The following is a 13,727-nucleotide window of genomic DNA, read 5'->3' as shown; positions in this document are numbered from 1 at the left end:
TAAAGAGGGAACCACAGCGGGACAGCAGGAGGGGTGCGCCCATGATATAATGGGGCCCCTTACCTCCCAAGTGGGCGACCCACAAGCTAGAGAATAATTAAGTTGCAGAGGCCCTCCCACAGGACTGGAGATCTGAGCCCCACGTCAGGCTCCCCAGCCTGGGGTTCTGGCATTGGGAGGAGGAGGAGACCCCAGGACATCTGGTTTTGAAGGCCAGGGGTCTAACCTCCAGCCCCACAGGACTGAGGGGGACAGAGACTCCATTCTCTTCGGAAGTGCACACAGAAAGTCCTATGTCCCACGTCCAAGGGCAGAGGCAGTGATTTTGAAGGAACCTGGGCCAGACTTGCCTGCTTGTTTTGGCAGGTATCCTGAGGAGGTAGGGGACAGCTGCAGTTCACCCAGGGGACATAAAAGCTGGTGGCAGACATTCCAGAAGCGTTCATCTACATGAGCTTTCCTGGAGGCTGACATCTTGATTGGATCATTAGCACCAAGACCCAGCCCCACCCAACAGCCTGTAGGGAACCCTCAAACCAAACAGTAAACTGGGTGGGAGCACAGCCCCAGCCATCAGCAGACTTCCTGAGCCACAAATGCCTCTAGACACAGCCCTACCCACCAGAGGTCCAGGACCAGGCTCCGCCCAGCAGTGGGCAGGCATCAGCTCCTCCTGCCAGGAACCCTGCATAAGTCTCTAGTCCAGCCCCATCCACCAGGGGCAGATACCAGAAATGAGAAAACAGCAATCCCAAAGCCCGTAGAAGGAATCCACAAACACAGGCCAGACTCTACCCTGGGACCAGCTCTACCCTGGCCCTTGGGTGATGAGAGAGGAGTGCACTGCTGGGACACACAGGACATCTCCCAGTGAGGGCCACCTCTCCAAGGTCGGGAAATGTAACTGACCTACCTAAAAATACAAAGAGAAAGACAGACAATATGAGGTGGCAGAGGAATATCTCCCAGGCCAAAGCCCAAGATAAAATCCCAGAAGAGGAAATAAAGGATGAGGAGACAGGCAATTTATTGGAGAAAGAGTTTAGAGTAATGATGGTGAAGATGTTCAGAGAACTCAGGAGGAGTACAGATGCACAGAGCGAAGTTTTTTAGCAAAGAGTTGAAACAAATAAATAATCCCCAGACAGAGCTGAAGAATAAAATCACTGAAATGAGTAACACACTAGAAGGAACTGAGAACAGACTAAATGAGACAGAAGAACGGATCTGTGAGCTAGAAGACAGGTTAGTGGAAATCACTACTGCAGAACAGGAAAAAGAATGAAAAGAAATGAGGATAGTTTAAGAGAACTCTGGGACAACATGGAGCACACTAATATTCACATTTTGGAACACTGGGGTTCCCAGAAGCTAAGGAACTTCCCCAAGCTTAATCAGTGGGTCATCTAGGCTGGAATTCTAACCCTGGCTGGGGGCTCCAAAGCCTGTCCATGTTACATGCTGATTCTCAGTGATATATGAGTCAGGATGTATAATTCAAATTAGTTTAAGACAAAAGAGGGAACATATAATTTCTCATAAGCAAGTCATGGCAAACAGGAGAAAGAACCAGTCCTAGAAGCAACCAGTTCCCATGGGTGTCCATACTGCTGGGTGGCTGGTCGCCTTCTGTCTCCATCCTCCTAATACTAATACATTTTTTTTTAGGGGGAGGTAATTAGGTTTATTTATTTATTTATTTTTAGAGGAGGTACCAGGGATTGAACCCAGGACCTCATGCCTGCTAAGCATGCGCTCTACCACTGAGCTACACCCTCCCCCCAATACGAACACAACTTTGAACTTTGACCTTTAACATTTTCCTTATGATTTCAGAACTCCACCCTCCACCAACACACACACACACACACACACACACATATATACACACTGTGGCCACCTTCCCTAGGCACTGTTTTCAAGTGGATTATAAACTCCTGGAAAGGAAGAGCAGTATTTTCTGCATCTTTTGTGTTCCCAGAACACCTAGGAAAGGGCTGGGTATAGCCTTGGGTCAACAGCACTTGTTTCCAAAGTCCTTGCTACCTTCTCTCCTTGAAAAGGTTCTCAGACTACTGCCATTTGGAGTCCACAGTCGGATTTAGCACTTTTTGTGTAACAGGGAAGAGCACGTCTGACTCCGTATCAGATCTGTTTCTTTTACTTTAACCTTTGTATTCCGTTGCTTGTTGATCACTGAAGGGATGTTGCCTGTAAGCTTAAATGAACATAATAGCCCGTCTCTGGGACCCTGCCTCCCAGGGAATGAGCATTAAGCTAAAACACCTTTGCTTAGCTCACCGGAAGCATCCTGACCAGGCCCACCTGTGAATGACCAGAAGGAGGAAGTGAACACGTGCCCTCCGGGGTCTGAACACAACCAGGACTTTACCCCGTCCACTTCAATACAAAAGAAGCCTGAACTCAAACTCCGGGAAGACGGTCTGCTAGAGGACACCAGTCGCCCATCTTCTTGGGCTGCTGGCTTTCCCAATAAAGTCATTATCTGTTGCCCCAGCACCTCCTCTCCTGATGTATTGGCCTGTCGTGCGGTGAGGAGGAGTCTGGACTCGGTGGCATTTGTGCTAGCGCTCTGAGTCCTGTGCAAGTAAGTACTCCTGGAAATAGGTATTCAGGATGTGAATACTCCCATTTATCCAAAGTGTGCAAATGGTGACATTTTATCAGGTTTTTTTTTTTTTTTTGGTCTAAAGTTGCAAGGTTCTATTAAATCGTTTTCATATTTAATGATATTATTGCTTTGAAAATGAGGAATATTATGAATGTGAAACCCTGGCAACCCACCTTGCATTGTGAGCTCCCATTATTTCATCCTACTTTCCTCATGATCATTTTTCGCATATTTCCGTGTATTAATTATGTTCACACTGATGGTCTGAAATAACCTCAGTCAAGCTCATTAAATATTTTGATGGAAAAGCACTTAAATCTAAATGCCAATTTACATTTCTCTCTCTAAAATAGACTTTTAATGACTGTTAAAGACTTTTCCCTAAATAGACTCTGATTTTGACATTCTGATTGAATTTTAGATTTTTGTCCCACATACACACAGAGAGCAAAAATAAGCCAAAAAAGTGGCTGCAATGACTAGGTGTCTCACCCGATTATTCATGGCTTGAAACACGAGTTACTGTTTTTTTGTCCTTTTGTTGATGGGTTGAAAACTGTCTTCCATGAGTGCCGGGAACTGTGGGTGAGTCCCAAAGAGACAGAGGTGACTTAAGGACACCTAGCGTTTAGCTGTATCTGTATCTCTGAGTGTAGGAAGTTCAAGGGCTAAACGTGCTGGAACATTAAGCAGGATGTCAGCATTTCTTCTGTGTGAAAATGAAGGCATGAATCTCCTATTTTGCATTGTGGATCATGCTCCAATTAGTTAGGCCCCTTTTCTTCTGATTACTCTTCAGTAAACTCTTTGCCGAGCATCCAGTTACTCCAGAATATAGTGCAGACTGCTTAATGCTGTCCTCAAGGACCTGCAGAGTGTAGCCTCTGCCTAACTCCACGGCCACATCTGTGTCCCCCTCCGCCATCCCTGCCACGCTGCAGCCACATCCCCTTGTTTCTCCAGGGACGCCTCGTACCTCCCACTCCCTACCACACCATCTGCTCACATACCCTCCCCTCCTGCCTGGGATGCTTTCCTCCCCTCCATCACCTGACCAGCTCCCACCAGCTCTCAAGTTTCTGCTGAAACAGCGTCTCGCCCTGACCTCCCAGTATCTTCCAAGGGCCGTGATTTTAGGCTGACGTTTCTAAAGGTCTAATTAAGATTTCTAATTGTTCCGCAAGCAGCGGACAGTTTTGTCCCCAGGCTGGTGGGAACCAAGAACAAAGAGCAGGAGAGCAAGCATACTTGGATTCTTTAAATGCTTTTTGTATCCTTTTCCCAATCCTGGGTCCCCAGAGAACAAAGTCAAAGAAATGAGAACGGAAAGAGACAAAGTCTCCAAGGCTGGAGTCGGTCACAGACGAGCCAGCAGATCCAACAGCAGAGAAGATGAGCAAGGTGTTGTTCATGAAACACAGCAGGGCGGGGGTCCAAGAGACGCCTCTGCCTGCGCAGTCCCCGGTCCCTGCGGCCCGAGCAGCCTCCCCTCGCGGCTCTGCGCGCTGGGCTCCTCCTGCGAGCACTGATGCCCTGGGAACCCTCTTGGTCCAACGTGCGCTCAGCATTTTTGGCCAATGCCCTTCTGTTGTTATTTTAATTCATTTACGGAAGTGACGACTGTGTGTGCATGCCTGTGTGTGCGTTCTGATGACTGCGAACATACTTTAACTTCATAATTTTCATGCACAATACTCCATATTCACAAAGGACATTTTCACTCCATTTCTGAAGCTTCTGAAATATAACTGGCGATACTTCCTTTGAGGAAGCCACTGTGCTGGAGACAGACCTCAGTCTACAGTTTTCTATCAAACCTCCCCTCCTTCCCTTAGTTTGCAGCATCCTGAGCGTCAGCTATTTAGTTTTCTAAGTATGTGTTTGATGTTGTTTCCTCCCAGTAGTCTGTACGTTTTATGGCACGTGGTGCTGTCTTGCTAGTTCATTGCTTTATTCTCACTGCTTGGAGCGTAACAGATGCTCAATAAATACTAACCAAATGATAAAATAAAAACGGGGAGGAGTTGGAGGGTGGAGGAGACAAAGAAGTATTTCAACTTGCATTTCCTTATTAGCTCTCGGCCTCGACACTAGGTGCTCCTGAGACTCTAAAGGACCATCTTCTCTTGCGCCACATCACCAAGTGTGGATTTTAATTCCCTGGTCATGCACTTAGTTAAATGCTCTATAACTGAAAGAAATAAGCCACTCATTTTTGTGACTATGAAGGAAACACTTTAAATATCAGTTTTCAAATTTGGATACAAGATCTTTTAGAAGAAGTTTTAAGTTCTTTTTTTTTTTTTTTTCTCTAAAACATCCAGGCCATGAAAGTTAATTGCATCATCATTTGCAGATACTGAAAGACATTTCAAATAACACAGTGACCAGCAGATAGATTCTGGGTGCTTCTTTGAAATGCATAGTGGAAAAAAATTGTCTTAGAGTAGGAAAGAAAAATTTTCAGTGGAAAAACTGACCATGGAGACTCACCCATGGGACTACAGACTGCATGCCAGGGCTGCCCTTTGAGATGAGGATGGAGAATTTTAAGCGTGGACTGAGCAAACGGCAAATTACAGCAGTATTTTTGGTTCGCTGAAGACGAAGAAAAATGTTATCACTGGGGCTCATTTTTAAGTTTTTGCCCACAAGTTAGTCTGAAACTTACAAAAAATAATTTGTCAGTTTTAAAACATCAAAATGAGTCATCAAAAGACATCCAGATAGAGGTCTAAAAAATTAGAGAAAGAAGTTAGTGAACTGTGTGAGTTCCCCTGTTTGGTCCAGCTGACGGCTGTGTCAGAGAAAGGCACTCCCTGTGAATGGGCAAGAAGGACCCAGACAGGATGCTCAGGGTCCTGGGTCAGCTCTCCCTCCTTGCCTTGGGCGGGCACCTTTGTGCCGTGCACAAACCACACAACTGTACACACGCTGTGGCTCTGCTCAGGTTTAAAGGGAAAGATCCCTATCGAGCCTTGATACTTTCCTCACATATTTATTCCCTTCTAATTAGCTCAAGAGGCAGTTTAAAAAATGGTGAAAGACATGGGCTTTGCCGTGAGAAAGAACTACACTTAAATCCTGAATATATCATTCGCTGGCTCAGTGATCATTCACTCCCCTCTGGGCCACTCCAGCTACACTACTGAAATGACAGAACAAATTACTGATGAAGACACTAAGATTTAAATAAAATGAGATATACTGTGCTTAGCACATGCTTTGGTACACAGTAGGTGCTCAGGAAACGACAGTTGCTGCTATGCTGTGTGTGTGTGTGTGTGTTTTAAGCAGGTTTAATAAGGAGATTTTTAAAAGGAAGGCTGCCTGTCTTAATTTGACTAATACTACACCGATTAAGCCACGCCCCACAGAACTCTAAACAACTGGTGGCAATGTATCGACTTTTCAAATAAATAAGTTAAGATATTTTCTTGAATACTTATTTATGTACAAATAATAAAGATAATTCAATGAGTGGCCGCTCTTTGCTGACTTTCAACAAAACCAAAGATATAACAAATGCTCCCTATTCATGAAGGGACCTGGATATCAACCGGTCATAAAAAAAAATGCAAAATATACTTAATCCAGAAGGGTATATAAACTGTGCACCGAGAAATGCCCACCTGACTTTTCACACTTCAGCAGGTATGACAGCTGCTTTTATTTTAAAAATGTATTTTGTCATATCCTCATTTTTTCCATGAAATGAAGTTCATTTCGCACACACACACACACACACACACACTGCTTGTGTGAAGTTACCAGAACACACAAAGGTGGTAGATGGGGGGGGGGGGGCCTGGTCCTTTATATTTCAGTCCTAGCTTCACAGGCAGTTATTTTGCAAATGGCTTTCAAAAAACAATTACATTAATCAAAATTCCATTTATTCTCCTACATCAGTATTGATTTCACCTACACTTACCAAATTTACACCCTGCCCCTTGAATTGCCTGCCTCTCGCTTCTGTAGGCTGAGGACTTACGCATCCACAAGCCACAAATATGCTCAGAGCCCCCCCTTTCAAATAAGATGTCTGTGAAGCCCAAAGACAAAGCAGCAGGAGTCAGATTTTTTTTTTTTTTTTTTTTTTTTTTTTGTCCCTGTTTCTCATTAGACCAGCTCCTGAAATTCTTTGGTCCACCCTAGTTTTCAATTTACCTTTGCTGTTGAAGCAAATGATGATCGCATTACATTTTGTTCTCTGCACCTTGATAAATTGCATCATGTGACACTTCAAAGCACAAAAATGAAAGGGCAACTAAGATTTTTAGAAGCAGCTTTAAAAAAGTGGCATGAGCTATCCGTGAAGTGTCTACAATTCGATGAAAGAGAGAAAATAAGTAATAAATATGAGAAAGGTTGACATTTAGAGGAACATGAGGAGAGAAAACAGCTAATTCTTTGTATGATGATTGGGATTTTGTTGTTAGTCTAAAATGATTGTAGGATTTAAAAAATGTTTTTTAAAAATGCCAGGTAAGATTTTAAATGATGATGACCCCAGATCATTTAAGACAGTGGCTATGTGGTGCGATTTTTGAGGAACGGGGGAGTTAATGAGACTCTCAGATAATGTGCCCAATATACACCCAAGAAGACAACACTGCACACCAGCACTTAGCCATCTTTAAAACACCTTCATCTCTGCAGAGTCAATCCTGGTTAAGACCCAAAAAAACTCCACAATCCAACACCAGTCTTCCAAGTCGCCACCAGCAAAATAAAATAAGATAAAATACAAAAGGAAATAAAATACGAAGGCTTTCAAATCAGTGTGGCTTTGAACACAATTCCAGCCAGTAAGAACAGATCAAAGAGAAGCAACCCAGCTTTGCAAATTGGTGACCTCACTCAGGTCCTATCAACACCTTCTTCCTAGTTACCGGGAGCGTTACTCAGCTCGGCCGTCTCCAGGGAGCCCACCGGGTGGCCACGCTCCGCGGGACTGCGGTCCCCTCACGAGTCTCCCAGAGGACAGGGCCACCTGGCATCACACAGGGACGGCGGGGGGACTGAGCGTGCCCTCTGCAACGTCCCTTAGTCCTATTCCCGTCTCAGCATCGTGGCATTTTATGACTTCCCGTGAGAGGCCGTTCCAGTTACTCTCACAGCTTATCTAGGTTTCTGGGAGGAAAAAAAATCCATTTGGAAGTTCTCTTCCTACCCCATTTCCCCTGGCAGTAGGTTTACTGAGGAATACATTTTACCTTTACATGTTTATTTCGGAGGAAAATCTACTGGCTAGACATTTATTTTCCACGTAGTTCCCTGAGAGAGACCTGCACCAACAGGAAGCATATAAAATAGCGTAGGATAAATTGGGGCGCCGAGATAAACACGCTCTTCAGTTCTGATCTCCTGACCTATTTTTAAAAGCTAAGGAAAGAACAAATTCTCTTCCGCCTCCTAAGTAATTCCATGGGAATGCTCAGGCCAGTGGTGAGTTACAGCATAAAGCGGCAATCTTTCTTCCTGGAAGCGAATTTCAGCTTTGTAAATTTCCAGAAGACTGAAATTATTCTTGACTGGGAGCAAAAAAATATTCTCTTTTGCCAGCTCAGTGTTGGCAGCCCCTGTCCTACCTTGGACTCTTGTACTATTGAGAGGATCACTCTGTTTCCAAGATTGCTTGATTTTCTGAAAGTTTCATATATAAAAGACAGATTATTTGACCTTTCAAACTCTTCCATTGCCTGATGGTATGGAATGATCACCTTTTGAGGAGGGAAACTGGGAATCGTTCAGAATACAATTTTAGTATCATGAAGAGAATGGATGGTAATTTATTCCAAGGAATACATTCACCTAAAAAACTATCCATCGCAGTCAATTCTAGATGTTCCATGAACAGCACGGTAACTCCAAGTGAAACTCCAAGATAGTCTGAATCCTCCTTTTATTCCTTTCTTCTTGCTCCCTGTGTTCCCTTCTGCCACAGGACCTTTGCATATGCTGTTCTCAATTGCATACAATAATGCTTTATTCATCTTTTCCTTATTTCTTTTCATGTACCTATATTTAAGCCTTACTGACAATGCAAAGAATTGAATCAACAGAAAGGGCATTTATTAATTTAACAGGAAGGGGCAGTACTTTGTTGGCATTTGGAATATAGGGATTAGCTGGATAAAGGCTTTGCAGGTGGCAGAGGAGATAGCCACAGACCTGAACTATATTCCAGCATGGTCAGCACTTGGGTAGAGGCACACAGGAATGGGAAGCAAGTGACATGGTGGTTAAGAGCAGGTGCCCTCGAGTTTAGTCCTATTCTATCACTTACTAGCTGTGTGACTTTGGACAAGTCACTTACCTTCTCTGAGCCTCAATTTCCTCACCTGAAAAATAAGGATGATGGTAAAGCTGTATCTATCTTAAAGGATTGCTTTTGAAGTAAATGAGGTCCTACATGTAAGAAGAGCATTTGCATCCAGTAGGGTTTGTTCTTACTCTCAGTGGTACAGGAATCCAAGGAGTACCTGATAAATTCTATTAGAATTTGTCAGGAGACCGGACATTGGAAGGTCATTTCCAAGGGTACATCCATGCAGAAATCATGGTCTTCCCTTCCAAACATCTTGAGAGCTCCAGAAGGCATTTCCAGATTTCAAATTGCTAACTCATGGCAACTGTATAGGTTCTAAGTTTCAACCCAATACTCCACCTCAAGTTTTTTTTTAACTCACTCTTTATAGAAATTGTGACTTCCTATTTTAAACAAATGCCATAAAATCATCTCAGCAACTCCTCCTGAATGATCCTGCTTTTGGAGAAGATGTTCTCCAGCAACATGTTTGTTATTTAGGTGGAAAAACATCTGGAACATAAGCCCTGAGTGTCCCTGGGCTGCACCTGGGCTTCAGAAGGAGGGGAGGTGGTGACTTAATTGTATCTGGAATGTTCTGAGACAGGCCACATCCTCAAACTTGTCGGAGGAACAGCTGAGAGTGAAGTATGTCTGGCTGGATTTATTCGCCATGAATGATCACTGTCTCCAGCTACTCCGGGACTTCCGACCACACACAGATCACTGTCAGTGACTTCTGGTCATGTCCAACCAACAAAAAGTCGCTTATAGATCAAGAAGAAGGCAAATTTCAAATTGGCAAGTTCTCTTTTCCGGAATGTTCCATGCTACACAATACATGAAAGATTACAATGAGATTGTACTGAAGATGGAAGCTCCCCGCTATTTCCAAAGTACATTGTAAACACGGCAGTACAAACTAGAAAATCCTATTTAAAACCTTAAGTTTAAATATTGGAATTTAAAGAACTTCAAAACGATTTGCTATATTGGGCAAAAAGGCAGCCTTGGGAAGAGGGGGAATGGTCTAAATGATCAGGTGAGGATTCTAAAAAGACTGGAATGCAAGGTCTTTCCCTGTAGAAATGCCCCAAATCAAAGCAATACCATACATTTTTTTTATTTTTCCATAAACTGATAACCTTTGAAATTACTGCTATACATTTATGAATTTGCCAAGCATCACTTACAATGTTTTTAAAAAGTTAAAGTGTGGCTTTGAGAGAGGGCACCACAGGTTCATTGTTTTGTGATGAAGAAAAAGGAGATCTGAGTGAATGAAGAGCTTCAACAAGGTAGAAAGTGGTCATTTCTGGGATCTATGCACTATTTTTTCACTCAGTAAGCACACTTACTCAGGGCCCACTATGCAGTAGGGTTTTATATACAACATAGATGGGTTTCAGTCCCCTGGCAGTGTGCCAGGAAACAGATGACTAAATATTTGGGGATGACACAGCGCAAAAAGTGCAGAGAAGGAAGAGAGTACCAGGTGCCGTGGTGACCTTAGCGGGACCCAACTCGGCTCACGTGCAGAAGATGTCAGTTTATCCGTGACCTTGGGTGGATGGATCACTTTGCCATTGTGACAAAGAAGGCTCCTTGGGGAACATGGCAAGAGTCATTCTCTGCTCAGGTGTAGAGAATTAGAGAATTTCTTAATATTTGAACAGTGCCCTGGATTTGGAAAGAATGATCCAATATCCTATCTGGAGACCTGGATCGGTTCGAGACACAGGGGAAGCTGGCGTCCGGAAGATCCTCAGAGCTCAGCGCACCCGCTACAAGATCAGAGCTCCATCACGGTTCCTCAGCTGCGCCTTCATTCCACAGTCAGCATCCTACCCCCGGACTGGACCACTCTCCCTCCCCCAGCCCCCTCCAGCCCCCTCCACAAGAAAAGCATCACTCATCTCACACGGAAAGCTTACCACGCGCTGAGCACTATGGCCCCCCACCCCCGCGGCAGGCAGAGAAACAGTCAGAGCTGCTGCCACCTCCAGCTTTCTGTGCTCTCCACCATCCTGCATCCTGGACACGGGACTCTGCAGTTCCTCTTGGAGGTAGAATGGACTTCCTGCTCCAGTGATACTGAGCTTGGTTGTGTGATTTGCTTCGGCGAAAGGAATATAGTGTAAGTAGTGACGTGCCACTTCCAAGCCCAGGCTTCAACAAACCTTGAATATATTCCCTTTATCTCGTGGCCTTCTGGCTCTGCTAGGGCAGCAGACCTGGACTAGACACCTGGCAGAAGGAGGCATGCAGCCCGGTGACCCGGGCCACCTTAACACCAGCCAACACCTAGTAAATCTCCATCCTGTTGGGGAGACAGTCCCAGGCCAGCCAGCCCCCATCTGACTGCAGACATGTCACTGAGCCAAGTACAGGCAGCAGTCAGGTCCAGTGACCCAAACCTCAGTGTCCCTTCTTCTTCTTCTTCTTCTTTTTTTTTTTTTTTTAACAGACTTTATTCTTTTAGAGCAGTTTCAGGTTCACAACAGAATTAATTGAACAGAAAATATAGAGAGTTCGCACAAAGCCCTCCCCACCCACACATATATACTGCCCAGTATATACTGCTCAGTGTCCCTTCTTAATGAGCTAAAATAATGAACGGACTCTGACGCTCAGTCAGAAACAAGTTTATTCCCCTGCAGAATAACCAGCTGGACAGGTGGATATCTACGCGAGCATCAGGGAAGGCTCTGTGAGGTCGGGGACCGGAGCCTGGCTGGAAGCCGCCGTGATTTCACAAGGTGACGGCATCGAGCTCCCCACGTTGCTCGGGGCTGAAAGACATGTTCTCCAGGAAGGCGCCCCTTCCTGGACCAGAAGTGTGGGATGGCTATTCTTTATACTTCTATGATACACAGAAGAAATGCTTTCACTCCCGAGAAACAGGAGTTGGTTTTATTCTTTAGTAGAGACCAAGAAACAAACTGCGCTCTCTCCAAGCAGTCGCCTGTGGTTCATGTGTTTTTCTTATTTGCAAGGTTCCCTAGTGAGGCTTTCTTGATCTCAAGCAGTCTTGTTTTAAACGTGCAACAGTTGCTACTCCGTGTTGTTTGAACAGTTTGTCAAAGTGCAGACAAGAAGTTTCAGCATCTCTATCTGGTACGTCGTGGAGCTCTTCCGGGGCTTAAAGAGAAACGAGGGAACCCGGCTGCTGCCTTTCTGCTCACGGCCGGCAAACCTGCTGCGCTCCTTCCCCAACAGCACCACTGCGAGCGAGAAAACCGAACGCCTGCGATGACTGAATCACCCGGAGCCGGCGCGTCTGTTCCGTTGTCAGTGACAATCGCCTGACATTTTTCTGATTTTCCATTCTATAAAAAGTTGGGAAAGTTGACATTCTTCTTTTGACTCATTCTCACAAAAGGAGAAGAATCCCTTAATAGGACTTTTTCCTGACAGATTCATGCCTTAAGTATAATTAAGTAAGTGACAATTAAACATTGTCCTTAAAAGCTATCTTGGTTAATGCGGTGAATGCCAATATTTCAGATAATCCTAAAAGGATTATATTATTACCTTATGATATCATTTACATTTTGTTTTTCTGCCTGGCATTATTTAACTTTTGTAAATCTATTTTGATACAAGAATATAATATTCTTCCCACGTTATCCAGCTAACACATTCTCACTGTGTGAGTATTTTTTTATCTATCACCTCCCCTTCATTTCATTATTTAAAAGTTCTTAACAATATTTGTTATATGTTGACTATTTCAAAAATCACTTATTTCTGTATTTATGCTTGAAATCATAATACATTTATATTCAAATGACTGATGTTTTATCATACGTAAAGCATGTAAGAAAGTTTTCCACTTCAAGGTACATCTAGAACATGCATTTATATCTGAAAGTGAATATTCATATATGAACAGTGGATCAGATTGAAATACCCTGCTCATTTTACTGCCCTGGTTGTGCTGTCTGGACATGACGGTAATGTATGTCAGCATGTGACCCTGACTGCCTCGCCTGGAAGGGTGCCAGAACAGGTGTGAGACTGCAGGTGACTATTCAGCCTGACTTCTTCAAGGCCAGTGCTGAGGCTGATGCTAACCAGCCCATTTTGACCAAGTATCTAAGCACTGATGTAGCTCTGAATAGATTCCGTGGGGAGACAGATAAGTTCTAAGACCCAAAAAGATATATCCCAGAACATTTTGGGTCTCTCCTTCGTATCTGGATACAGTTCACACAAAAGCTTCAGAATCTTTTCCCACTCACTCCCACCGATTTCCAAAGCCAGGAATCAGCACACACCTACCACGGGCACGGTCAGTCAAGCACTTGGCGCACGGTGCTTGGCAAAATAACTAACATTTCAGAAAAAGAACAGAAAAAAATGGTCCAGAAAGGAGCACGAGGGACACCCTGGAGTGAGGTAATTAAGGACAGGAAGAAATGGCTAAACAGAGGCCAAGGCACTTCCAGTCTTTCAGGGTCTAGGGTCTGGGGAGGTGGGGGTTGGACCACCAAGCGTTAACGGCACAAAGACACTGTCAGGACCACCACTGGCCCGTGGGCGGGCATGGGCCGTGCCGAAGCTCAGCAGATAGAGAAAGACCAGATCTTGCCCCAGCTTCGCCTCCTTGCACTTGCGCTTTTGCACAGTGACAGGTACTATACAGCGCCAAACGCTGCGGAAATACAACAAAGAGGAGGCATGTCACACCATTTTGAAGGGTTAGAGGGACTCTAAAGAAAGCTTCAGTTAAGCAGGCTGATTTTAGCGTCCTCAGGCAGGACCAACAGCTAAGTCTTG

Source organism: Camelus dromedarius, chromosome 17 (assembly GCF_036321535.1).
Source record: "Camelus dromedarius isolate mCamDro1 chromosome 17, mCamDro1.pat, whole genome shotgun sequence".
NCBI lineage: Eukaryota > Metazoa > Chordata > Mammalia > Artiodactyla > Camelidae > Camelus > Camelus dromedarius.
Note: the sequence above shows the minus strand (reverse complement) of the source record.